The sequence below is a fragment of the Ranitomeya variabilis genome, chromosome 1 (assembly GCF_051348905.1).
Source record: "Ranitomeya variabilis isolate aRanVar5 chromosome 1, aRanVar5.hap1, whole genome shotgun sequence".
NCBI classification, from domain to species: Eukaryota; Metazoa; Chordata; class Amphibia; order Anura; family Dendrobatidae; genus Ranitomeya; species Ranitomeya variabilis.
This window is the reverse complement of record NC_135232.1, coordinates 539526994-539541420: the sequence shown is the minus strand read 5'-3', so window position 1 is coordinate 539541420 and position 14427 is coordinate 539526994.

Below are 14427 nucleotides of genomic sequence, written 5' to 3'. Positions count from 1 at the left end.
CAGGAAAACTAGAATCACAATCATTATGCTGTATTAATCTTTAATGTATTTGCTGTGCATAAAAATAGTAGCAATGTTTCTGATTTTATATTATGTTGTTTTTATTGTGGGTAAATTGTGTATATTTTCAAAATATTTATTTTTTATCTCAAGTCTCTAAGGATAAAGCATTCCAATATTAACTATTACTTTTTTATGAAGTGCATGTAATATGACAATGACAATATTACAATATCCACATATCATGTATGTACCAGGACAAGAGCTGGAGGAATAGCGTGCGCCATAATCTCTCTCTTAATGAGTGCTTTATTAAAGCTGGACGGAGTGATAATGGAAAGGGACATTATTGGGCTGTGCACCCTGCTAACCTAGAAGCATTCTCTTGTGGAGATTATCAACGCCGCAGGGCTAGAAGACGAATTCGCAGGTACATAACCTATGTAATAATTTTAGTAATTTAAGGGGGTAAGGGTTAAAATAGCAATGAAACATGGTAAATATTGCTTCTTCATTAATGTATTTATAGTTATGAATTGCAATTGTGGTCTGTGTGGCTGCATCTAAGTGTGGCTCTATAAATGTGGCGCAGAATTATACCAGGAATAAACCAGAAGTGACCAGCAGGTAACAGTAATTACTGTTTATTACATATGCAAATTACCTCTTCTGAGAAAAAGAGGACTTAACTCTATAGCGCCACCTGTTGGAAGTAGCGATCCTACAAGTCACAATCAACCCTTTAACGAGTCGTGCAATATGACTTAGGATAAAAGCCAAATCATTATCTCAATTCGCGGACACGGTGTTTCGGGCTGTTGGCCCCCTTCAGTGCAAAGCATGAGAACTGATTTGGCTAGGTGAGAGGCTCTGGACTAGGGTCTAAGGGGTAATGTTTCTCCTTATGGAGAGTGACATACCAGCTGGCTTGTCAAGGTAAGGAGGCTTATTCGCCGTGCAATGCTCCTCTGGGAAATTATATATGCAAATTGCCTCTTCTGAGAAAAAGAGGACTTAACTCTATAGTGCCACCTGTTGGAAGTAGCGATCCTACAAGTCACAATCAACCCTTTAATGAGTCGTGCAATATGACTTAGGATAAAAGCCAAATCAGTATCTCAATTCGCAGACATGAATTGAGATACTGATTTGGCTTTTATCCTAAGTCATATTGCACGACTCAATAAAGGGTTGATTGTGACTTGTAGGATCGCTACTTCCAACAGGTGACGCTATAGAGTTAAGTCCTCTTTTTCTCAGAAGAGGCAATTTGCATATATAATTTCCCAGAGGAGCTTTGCACGGCAAATAAGCCTCCTTACCTTGACAAGCCAGCTGTTTATTACATGTACTTAGCTTTTCTTTTTTCCCACTCTTAGGGTACCGTCACACAGTGTCATTTTGATCGCTACGACGGCACGATCCGTGACGTCGCAGCGATCGTATGGTTATCGCTCTAGCGTCGTAGACTGCGGTCACACGGTGCAATCACGGCGCTGGAGCGATGACGAAGTCCCCGGGTAACCAGGGTAAACATCGGGTTACTAAGCGCAGGGCCGCGCTTAGTAACCCGATGTTTACCCTGGTTACCAGTGTAAACGTAAAAAAAACAAACAGTACATACTCACATTCCGGTGTGTGTCCTCTGGCGTCTCAGCTTCTCTGCACTGTGTAAGCACAGCTGCCGGAAAGCAGAGCGGTGACGTCAGACATCACCGCTGTGCTCGCTTTCTGGCTGGCCGGCGCTCACAGTGCAGAGAAGCTGAGACGCCGGAGGACACACACCGGAATGTGAGTATGTACTGTTTGTTTTTTTTACTTTTACGCTGGTAACCACGGTAAACATCGGGTTACTAAGCGCGGCCCTGCGCTTAGTTACCCGATGTTTACCCTGGTTACAAGCGAACACATCGCTGGATCGCTGTCACACACAACGATCCAGCGATGTCAGCGGGTGATCAAGCGACGAAAGAAAGTTCCATACGATCTGCTACAACGTACGATTCTCAGCAGGATCCCTGATCGCTGCTGCGTGTCAGACACTGCGATATCGTAACGATATCGCTAGAACGTCACGAATCGTACCGTCGTAGCGATCAAAATGGCACTGTGTGACGGTACCCTTACTCTTTCACCATACTTACATACGCCCTTACAATTTTGGATCCACTAATCCTCACTCTCCTTCGCTATCCCCAAACCCCAGCACTCTCTAAACAAATAATTTTCTCTCCTTCCCTCTTACCTCCCCACCTGAGCTTATCTGCAGACCTGTTTCTCAACCTCAGATCTCTCCTTCTAAAACATAAAACAGGCCACCCACTCTCTCCAACCTGCTCTCCCTCTCTCTGCTTCTCACTGCTGGCAACATATCTCTCAATCCTGACACCCCACAACTGATACTTCCCATTAATTCCACCTCGCTCACAACCTAATATGAACTACCACAGTCCCTCCTATGTAAAACCTGTGCCCTTGACACTCATCCTCTTGCTCCCTCTCTCTGAAGCACTCCAGAACGCCCACTCAGTCTGCAATAAGCTATATGTGATTCATGACCTCTTTACCCCTTGCAATCTTTTCTGCCTGACACTCCAACACAACCTCCTCTGCTGCTCTGTACTATGGTGGCCTCCACTTCACCCACACTCCTCACCCTGGCAACAGACATGAGTAGTAAGGGGGATGGATGTTTCGTCAAAAAGAAATTTGACAGGTGCCCCGCCCACTATCAAATTGATATCAAATTGATATCAAAGTGATATCAAATTGTATCAAATTGATCTTATAGGGAATTAAATAGATATTGTACGGCTAGTGTATTATAGGGAATAAAATAGATATTATACGGCGATCGTAGTGTATGAAAGTGTATTAAATTGATTACTGACATGATTCCCACAAATTGATAAGAAAGTGTGCTGTTTTATAAGCCAATTGATACGTTAATGATAATTGTTTCCTTGTGCCTATTATTTTATAGGGCCAATAATTATTCCAAAGTGAAACAAAGTGCGATTGATCCGATAATCAGAATTTGATTGTGCCTATTATTTTATAGGGACAATAATTATATAGATTTTTGCTGCAGCTATTATTTTTATAGGTTCTATTATGTATAGCGTCGATATTGTGCTTTTATTGTCAATTTGATACGCTAAAAAGGAGTAAAATAAAGAACGAGAGACGCGGTTTTCAGATAAAAGTTATAATGTTTATTGAACAAAATCAATGACATTTTATAAAGACGTATGAATAAATTTCATTGTTTAATTAGAATCAATCAGTTACACGTTTCTTGAAATCCACAATACAGAGCAATTAAACAAATTTTTTTTTTCTGATAATAGTTATTTTTGTTTTAATCAAATCAATTATCACTCAACACTCGCTATTACAATCATATAGATGAAAACATAATATTTCTTACATAATAATTTATAGCAATACAATTGATAAATGCTACATAGTGAGCCACGTGGATTGTAGTATCGGTGATACTCTTTTTTTAAGTCTCATTGGCCCTTGAGCACCTCTATTGGGGTGGAGTGTAATGGACGGATCGCACGGTATGGTGTGAATAGAGTTCGTGGCTTAGATGCCCCATCAGTTTCGTTCAATGGAATTTTTAATCAATCAAATTGTTCTCTAGTAGTGGAATTACCCACAACGGTGGAGGGCATATTTAATTCAGCCATAGCCTGCATAAACGTATCCCAGCCCCGGGGTGAATTCTTTCTGGACATGGCATTGAGTTGTGTTACGCACCAAATCCAGCATGTTAGAGCCGGGAATTACAGTTCCTTTGAATATAAATTCACTTTTGTCATTCCACGATGTAATATTTTGGTTCTGTAACAGTCTGCTTAGTCAGAATTCTGCATTCTTTTTATATCGAGAATTTACATGACTTACAATTTCAAAAACTTCTGTATTTTTATCAGCTTCAGAATTCAACAATTGTTGGTAATCAGATTCAGGAGTGCTAATGATCTTTAAAGTTGATAGTTCCTCTGCATCCTGCTTATCCCTAAGATGTAATTTAATGTACGGCGCAAACAGATCATCATTGGTACTAGGAAAATCCCATATTTCATAGATGTGGGCTATCCTGTACCCTTTTTCTACCGCCATCTCGAGCTCTATAGTACACCATGTACCTGTCAGTGAGCGCTCTTCATCACTATCGCTGCATTCCTCTGTCTGTGAATTTACAGCGCATGTATAGCAAAGGGGGAACATTCATTTTTGTTGAGCTTTACCGGAAGAACCGGAAAAAATAAATCCCTCGGTGGGTAGTCCTTGACTTCGGCAATACCAAAGTAATTTTTAATGAGCCCAAATCCCTCATAGATAATATGAGGATGGCCTACAGGATATGTTTTAGTTTTGTTTACAAAGGGATAAAGACTGGTGAAATCGTAGTAATGTAGGGTCTCTCCAGATTTCAGGCTGTGATAGAGTTTAATGGCATTAGTACGACCTCCGTAAAGTGCATCATGGGGGTCTAACGGCTTGGGGAATTCCATTTGGAGGAGAAATGTTTGAAGATAAGAGTCTTTTTCAGCCATTTCCTTCCACTCATGTTCCCACATTACTTTCACTGTGTAACCTCACCATTGCAAGTAATGCTTTTTAGCTAAAAATATGTAATATATCTGTCCGTAGGTAGTGTTTGTGACCTTATTTGCGTCATTTTCATTATAACATACAGGGCATCCATGGTAAAAACATCCCTGAAATTCAAAGGCAATGTGTCTGTTGTTAACATAGGCATAACCATCTAAAAAATATTTCCCGACTTGTTTTTCACCACCTCTCAAAGCGTGTTGAATGACTATGTTCTCTGTGTGGGCTACATACAGTACATGAGCCACTGTATAGAGGGTGATGAGAAGCGTTTTTTTGTCTTGTGATAATTATTACCCGGTAAAATGCCGATGGTCATTTTTGGTAGAAATTTAAACCTATACATCGTCATGCAGACAGATGCCAGGGTAAAGAGTTGAAAAGGATCAATGCATCTGGACACTTTAATTTTTTTCTTTTCTCGCTTACAGTATATTTTAAAATTTTTCCGCGTCATCTCCATTACATGCTCCCTATAGAGTACACATGAGCGTCTCAGAATCTCAACATCTTACATAGTTACATAGTTACATAGTTATTAAGGTTGAAGGAAGACTGTAAGTCCATCTAGTTCAACCCATAGCCTAACCTAACATGCCCTAACATGTTGATCCAGAGGAAGGCAAAAAAAACCCATGTGGCAAAGAGTAACTCCACCATGGGGAAAAAAATTCCTTCCCGACTCCACATACGGCAATCAGACTAGTTCCCTGGATCAACGCCTTATCAAGGAATCTAGTGTATATACCCTGTAACATTATACTTTTCCAGAAAGGTATCCAGTCCCCTCTTAAATTTAATTAATGAATCACTCATTACAACATCAGTTGAGTTCCATAGTCTCACTGCTCTTACAGTAAAGAATCCGCGTCTGTTATTATGCTTAAACCTTCTTTCCTCCAGACGTAGAGGATGCCCCCTTGTCCCTGTCTCAGGTATATGATTAAAAAGATCATCAGAAAGGTCTTTGTACTGTCCCCTCATATATTTATACATTAAAATAAGATCACCCCTTAGTCTTCGTTTTTCCAAACTAAATAGCCCCAAGTGTAATAACCTATCTTGGTATTGCAGACCCCCCAGTCCTCTAATAACCTTGGTCGCTCTTCTCTGCACCCGCTCCAGTTCAGCTATGTCTTTCTTATACACCGGAGACCAGAACTGTGCACAGTATTCTAAGTGTGGTTGAACTAGTGACTTGTATAGAGGTAAAATTATGTTCTCCTCATGAGCATCTATACCTCTTTTAATACATCCCATTATTTTATTTGCCTTTGTAGCAGCTGCCTGACACTGGCCACTGAATATGAGTTTATCATCCACCCATATACCCAGGTCTTTTTCATTGACGGTTTTGCCCAGAGTTTTAGAATTAAGCACATAGTTATACATCTTATTACTTCTACCCAAGTGCATGACCTTACATTTATCCCCATTAAAGCTCATTTGCCATTTATCAGCCCAAGCTTCTAGTTTACATAAATCATCCTGTAATATAAAATTGTCCTTCCCTGTATTGATTACCCTGCAGAGTTTAGTGTCATCTGCAAATATTGAAATTCTACTCTGAATGCCCCCTACAAGGTCATTAATAAATATGTTAAAAAGAAGAGGGCCCAATACTGACCCCTGTGGTACCCCACTGCTAACCGCAACCCAGTCCGAGTGTGCTCCATTAATAACCACCCTTTGTTTCCTATCCCTGAGCCAGCTCTCAACCCACTTACACATATTTTCCCCTATCCCCATTACTCTCATTTTATCTTGTTTACAATAAGCTTTTAGTTCAGACTTAAAGTCAAAAGTTGTATTTACCTGGGTCTCATACCATTCCATGAATTCTCCTTTCTCACTAGGCGACATGTACTCCACCCCATAATATTTTACAGCTGGTAGAGGACCCACATAGTTTTGATTTTCTTCAGTGTTAAAAAAGTGTGGAAAATGCCCTTTTGAATCTGAAAAGCCCATAGCCTGCGGCAATTTACTAAGTTTCATGGGTATGAAATTGAGCGAGTCTATAAATCTTTTTTTAAAATCAGGCAGTGTCACACACAAGAGACGCCCACCTCGGGAAATCAATTTCATGTTGAGTTTTTCAGAATTCAGTTCCTTAACAATAAAGTATGAGCCGTATCTTCCACCATTGTCGGCAATAAATGTATGACCTGAAAATTTACCACTTGTAAAGAACTGTACAAAGTCATGATTCACCTTCAAATTCCCAGGAAGGCGTACCATACAACGTTGTAGCATAAATGTAATTTGGGATGTGCGTACCTGTCTCCTGCATACATTCAAAGTCGTAAAATATATATTGATCTGTTTCCTCCTTTGGTACATACCGCCGCATGTAACAAAGATGCCCATCAAATTCATTTAGGCGTATGTGACAAACAGGACAACACATCACTTTACATTTATGTTCTGTTTCACCGTCTACGGTCACAAAATGATGACATTTATCACAAAACATTTTATGTCTGCAGAATGATGGATTATCTACAGCTAAATGTGTGTGGTGAGCTAAGCATTCGCTCGAATGGCAATATACCCTGCAAATAGCACAGCGAGGGGTTTGCTGTACGTCACTGCTCTCCACACAACTCTCTCATTGACAAGCTTTACAAAAATACTGACAGAAATGATTAACTTTGTGATGGAACGTGGAATTGCACCTTTCACAAAAGTAATCAGCCCCGATAAATCCATTCATATTTTTGATACCGTAGTAGTGACAATCATGATGCAAAATGAAAATGGTTTTAGAACCCGCTGTATTACCTGTTTGAAAGTATCGCCAGTCACCATGACTGTAGTACAGCACTTTAATGTTGACATCAAGATGTTTCTCAAAAGCCTCAACATCACTAAAACTTATTAGCTGGCCCTCAGGGATGTCCAGGGATGTGTGTATGACTTTAGCACGACTCAGTAAAATTGTATCACCGACATCAGTATCGGTTATCAGGGCGCACACACTCGCAGCAAAGCACAGATTTGTACTGTAATTGTTAAAGTCATACAACCACTGTCTCTTGCGTTTAATGATCTGACTACTCGCTATAGATTTCAAGCGTGTTTTTACACCTCCGCGTCTATTTTTAATAATTGTTACTACAAGTTTCAGGGAATTGCTCGCTATGATTCAGAACTAAAATCAGCCCTTGTCTGTTTCGTAGTGAAAATGGGATCTAATTTACCCCTGCCTTCAAGCCTTAACTGAACAAAGTCCCCAGGTTCAATGTCTCTGATGATTCTGTCCAGTAAGGATTGAATGGAGTCATGTACCACGTTTAAAGCTTCTACAAATGAATGTATCCTATCTAAATTCACAAATCTGAAATGATCAGTGTACATGCGGGCATTGAAATTGCATATGTCTCTTTGATGATGATAAAAATGTTGTAAAAAGTCACACAGCAAAATACTTCCGGGACATAGTGCGTCGGCGCATATGCACTAATGCTTTTCGGCTTTGCCCGCAGTTGGGCAAAGCATACTGTGAGTGCGCAAGGCAAGATTGCATTGCGCACGCGTGTACTACCGAGGAAACCTAAACAAATTCAAGACAATATTGCGACCAGCGGGAAAGAAAGGGGTGCATGAAAGAACAGAATACACCGCCCATCGGACCGTAAACAGGGCCCGCCAAATTCAGGTGACAGAGTCCCTTTAATGACTCTTGCTCTATAAGATCTTTTCGGCATTATTTTAGTTAATTTTTTCAACCCATAGCCAACTAAGCTTAGTCACATGGATTTAGATTTATTTAAATTCACGGGGGGTGATTGTACACTTGCATGATTTAGTTTAAATTCATATAGTTCCGCGATAATGTCTGGTGTTGGACATGCATTTATCAGTCTTTCATACGTATCACAGAAAGATTTTAGTTTGATCTGCGCGAGTTTGGTATGGGCGTACTGAGCAGACATAGCAGTAAACATTTTGACATGTTCATCATCCCACACAGGATTCCATGTGTAAGATGAACGATCAGCAACTTTCTGCTTTTTACTTACACGACGTCGTGATACTGATTGTTTCTTTAGAGGTAATACAAGGCAGAAATCGCTAGACGATCCTGCAAGAGTAATATCTGGAGATTGTACAGTTTGACACACCCGTATATAGTCCCGCTTATTACTCTTCTTACCCTCGGAGATCTGCTCAATTTCTCAGTTTTCAAAAGTAACTTTGGGAATGCTGATTGAGGTATTGGCTTCCTGATTTATGATGGGGCTATCGTTCTGCGATGGAAATCTCTCTCTTGAAACGTTCTTATATTTTTTATGTGAAATCTTGGGGATTGGATTCCCAGGGTGTTTGGCTGTCGCGTAGTTTTCCTCACGATCCACAACACAGATAGGCGAAAGAGGAATTGTTCTCACAGCCGCATTAGCTCTTTGGGGGGGATTCTGTGCAGAACCGTAATTACGCTGTTGCAAAACTCGTGGCTGAAGATTCAACGTATCTAAAGGAAAAGATACACCTGTTATTTATCCGTGAAACCTGTGTAAAATTGGAAAAGCTACATGCACTCAGTTATCCATGATCCAGCGTAATATTTGAAAAGTTATCTGTGGCGGTTATCCCTGAAAACCATGTAACATTGTCTGTATAAATCCAGTATAGAACAGACTAAATATACTGTATACTTACAAGTACGAACCGGGAATTGCACTACGGCAGCTCCTGGAATAGCGGCATCTCATTGTTCGAACTCGGTGGGATGGGAATATTCTCTTTTTCAAATTGAATTTTTCTGATCACTAGTTTAGCAGATGTAAATAAAATATAACTATTAGTTAACCCATAATTGATTTTCTACGCAAAACTGAGAATCATATGTATTTCAATCGAACAGTTACCTTTTCTATTCTTGAGACTCCTGCTTAGTAGTGTTGAGCGATACCTTCCGATATCCAGAAGTATCAGTATCGCATTGGATTGGCCAATATCCAAAAAATAGTTGACCGATGCACAGTGACACCATCTGCAGCAAGTTGATGCTGCAGCTCTCTGGAGATGGTCTGAGGATTGTCCTTGACTGATCTCACCATTCTTCTTCTCTGCCTTTCTGATGTTTTTCTTGGCCTGCCACTTCTGGCCTTAACAAGAACTGTACCTGTGTTCTTCCATTTCCTTACTATGTTCCTCACACAGGTTATATCTCTGAGACAGCTTTTTGTATCCTTCCCCTGAACAACTATGTTGAATAATCTTTGTTTTCAGATCATTTGACAGTTGTTTTGAGGAGCCCATGATGCCACTCTTCGGAGGAGATTCAAACAGGAGAACAACTTGCAAGTGGCCACTTTAAGTAGCTTTTCTCATGATTGCATACACCTGGCTATGAAGTTCAAAGCTCAATGAGGTTACAAAACCAAAAAAAGTGCTTTAGTAAGTCAGTAAAAAGTAGGTAGGAGTATTTAAAACAAGAAAATGATAAGGGTGCCCATACTTATGCACGTGTCAAATTTTGTTTGAATGCAGATTGCACATTTTCTGTTAGTACAATAAACCTAATTTCAAGGCAGAAACATTACTTTGTCCAACAGTTATTAGATACATGAAACTGAAATAGCTGTTGCAAAAAAAACCATTTTTATAAAACATTAAGCTTAAGATTAATAGGGGTGCCCAAACTTTTTCATATGACTGTACATGCTACATACATACTACATACATGCTACATACATGCTACATACATACTACATACATGCTACATACATACTACATACATACTACATACATTACATACATACATACATACTACATACTACATACTACATAGATACTTCATGCTACATACATGCCACATACATATTACTTATATGCTACATACATACTACATGCTACATACATGCTACATACATACTACATACATACTACATGCTACATACATGCTACATACATACTACATGCTACATACATACTACATATATGCTACATACAGTGCCTACAAGTAGTATTCAACCCCCTGCAGATTTAGCAGGTTTACACATTTGGAATTAACTTGGCATTGTGACATTTGGACTGTAGATCAGCCTGGAAGTGTGAAATGCACTGCAGCAAAAAAGAATGTTATTTCTTTGTTTATTTTTTAAAAAAATCTGGAAAAGTTTTTTCAGAGGGTCATTTATTATTCAACCCCTCAACCCACCAGAATTCTGTTTGGTTCCCCTAAAGTATTAAGAAGTAGTTCAGGCACAAAGAACAATGAGCTTCACATGTTTGGATTAATTATCTCTTTTTCCAGCCTTTTCTGACTATTTAAGACCCTCCCCAAACTTGTGAACAGCACTCATACATGGTCAACATGGGAAAGACAAAGGAGCATTCCAAGGCCATCAGAGACAAGATCGTGGAGGGTCACAAGGCTGGCAAGGGGTACAAAACCCTTTCCAAGGAGTTGGGCCTACCTGTCTCCACTGTTGGGAGCATCATCCGGAAGTGGAAGGCTTATGGAACTACTGTTAGCCTTCCACGGCCTGGACAGCCTTTGAAAGTTTCCTCCCGTGCCGAGGCCAGGCTTGTCCGAAGAGTCAAGGCTAACCCAAGGACAACAAGGAAGGAGCTCCGTGAAGATCTCATGGCAGTGGGGACATTGGTTTCAGTCAATACCATAAGTAACGTACTCCACCGCAATGGTCTCCGTTCCAGACGAGCCCATAAGGTACCTTTACTTTCAAAGCGTCATGTCAAGGCTCGTCTCCAGTTTGCTCATGATCACTTGGAGGACTCTGAGACTGACTGGTTCAAGGTTCTCTGGTCTGATGAGACCAAGATCGAGATCTTTGGTGCCAACCACACACGTGATGTTTGGAGACTGGATGGCACTGCATACGACCCCAAGAATACCATCCCTACAGTCAAGCATGGTGGTGGCAGCATCATGCTGTGGGGCTGTTTCTCAGCCAAGGGGCCTGGCCATCTGGTCCGCATCCATGAGAAGATGGATAGCACGGCGTACCTGGAGATTTTGGCCAAGAACCTCCGCTCCTCCATCAAGGATCTTAAGATGGGTAGTCATTTCATCTTCCAACAAGACAACGACCCAAAGCACACAGCCAAGAAAACCAAGGCCTGGTTCAAGAGGCAAAAAATCAAGGTGTTGCAGTGGCCTAGTCAGTCTCCTGACCTTAACTCAATTGAAAACTTGTGGAAGGAGCTCAAGATTAAAGTCCACATGAGACACCCAAAGAACCTAGATAACTTGGAGAAGATCTGCATGGAGGAGTGGGCCAAGATAACTCCAGAGACCTGTGCCGGCCTGATCAGGTCTTATAAAAGATGATTATTAGCTGTAATTGCAAACAAAGGTTATTCCACAAAATATTAAACCTAGGGGTTGAATAATAATTGACCCACACTTTTATGTTTAAAATTTATAAAAATTTAACTGAGCAACAAAACTTTTTGGTTTGTAAGATTTATGCATCTGTTAATAAATCATGCTCTTGTTTGAAGTTTGAAGGCTCTAACTTATTTGCATCTTATTAAACCTGCTAAATCTGCAGGGGGTTGAATACTACTTGTAGGCACTGTACATACTGCATGCTACATACATACTACATACATGCTACATACATACTACATGCTACATACATACTACATACATTCTACATACATATTACATACATACTACATACATACAATACATTCATACATTACATACAATACATACATACAGACATACAGTACATATAACATAGAGTTCATACTCACCATTACTTGTCACTTTGTTCCCCGAAGCCAGTGTCATCTGTAAAAAAAAAAATTAAAATAACAAACAACCAATATACTCCCTGTCCGCAGAAATCCACGAGTGTCCCACAACGATCTCCTGTGGAGAACGGCAGCATCAGCTGATGCGACCGCTCACCAGGGGCTCCAGGAACACAATGACGGGAGGAAGGTATCCTTCCGCACTGTATTCCTCCGCCGCTGTAAAAAAAATAGTCCCTAGTCTCACTTTATTCTATTGCTGTGTGAGAAATTTTCCCACACAGCAATTGCCATAAAGTAAGACTTTGAACTCAAGTAACCTCTCAGTGATGCACTGCAGGAGCCATTGTCTCCTGTCAGTGTGTCACTGAGGGTCCTATAGAGCAGTGACATCACCCGATGTCACTGTTCTATAGGGGAGATCGTCGTGGGACACTCGTTATTAATGGGACTATGGCGGACAGGTAGTATACGGTTTTTTATTTTACGTTTTTTGCAGGCGCTGAAGTATGGTAAGTATGGTGAAATAAAAAATAATAAAATACTTTTTTCCTAATATGTGTGTGTTTTATTAACCCTTTATTTATTATTCATAGCAGGCTACAATATTTGTAGCCTGCTATGAATATCAGCCCGCAGCTGTCTGCGTAGCCTTTACTGGCTATTAAAATAGGGTCCCCCCCAAAAAATATGGCTGATATTCATAGCCTAGAGAGGGGCCATGGATATTGGCCCCCCCCGGCTACAAATAACAATCCACAGCCGCCCCAGAAATGGCGGCAATTCCAGCACTTAGCCCCTCTCTTCCCACTCCTGTGTAGCGGTGGGATATGGGGTAATAAGGGGTTAATGTCACCTTGCTATTGTAAGGTGACATTAAGCCGGGTTAATAACAGAGAGGTGTCAATAAGACGCCTGTCCATTATTAATCCAATAGTAATAAAGGGTTAATAAAACACACACACATTAGGAAAAAAGTATTTTAATATTCTTCATTTAACCATACTTACCATACTTAAGCACCTGCAAAAAAACATAAAATAATAAACCGTATACTACCTGTCCGCTGTAGTCCAATTAATAACGAGTGTCCCACGATGATCTCCCCTATAGAACAGTGACATCGGGTGATGTCACTGCTCTATAGGACCTTCAGTGACACACTGACAGGAGACAATGGCTCCTGCAGTGTATCACTGAGGTTACCTGAGTTCAAAGTCTTACTTTATGGCAATTGCTGCGTGGGAAAATTTCTCACACAGCAGTGGCATAAAGTGAGACTAGGGACTATTTTTTTACAGCGGCGGAGGAATACAGTGTGGAAGAATACCTTCCTCCCGTCATTGTGTTACTGGAGCCCCTAGAGAGCGGTCGCATCAGCTGATGCTGCAGTTCTCCACGGGAGATCGTCGTGGGACACTCATGGATTTCTGCGGACAGGGAGTATATTGGTTGTTTGTTATTTTAATCTTTTTTACAGATGACACTGGCTTCGGGAAACAAAGTGACAAGTAATGTTGAGCATGAAATCTATGTTTAATGTACTGTATGTCTATATGTATGTATTGTATGTAATGTATGAATGTATTTTATGTAGTATGTGTTAGGGCTAGTGGAATGCACCAAATAATTAGGAAGATAGAGTAAGGTGCGTTCGCAGCCCGGGGTCCACCGTGCAGAGATGGAACCTGCTGCTAAGTAATGATGAACTATATGGCGGTACAATGTGGATACACACATGGGTTAACTTCACCCTGTGTGGAGGAAGTGAACCCTGTTGCATCACAGGGCCGCAGTACCACACCAAGAGCACAAGCAAGGAGTCCCAGAACTCAATCCCAAGACACAGGATTTGAGTTCATATAGACCTCTTGCGCTCGACACCGCAACTGGGGTGTCAGAGAGAAAGAAATAATATTAATAAAGATGCATGAGAGTGCGTGCAGTGCTGCACTGGCGGACGCCACTAATCACCCAGGCTTGGGTCAGGAAAGTGCTGTGAAAGCGCACGACGCCGCACTGGCGGTCACAGCAATAGACGCTGTTTTGTGTGTTACGTGCTGA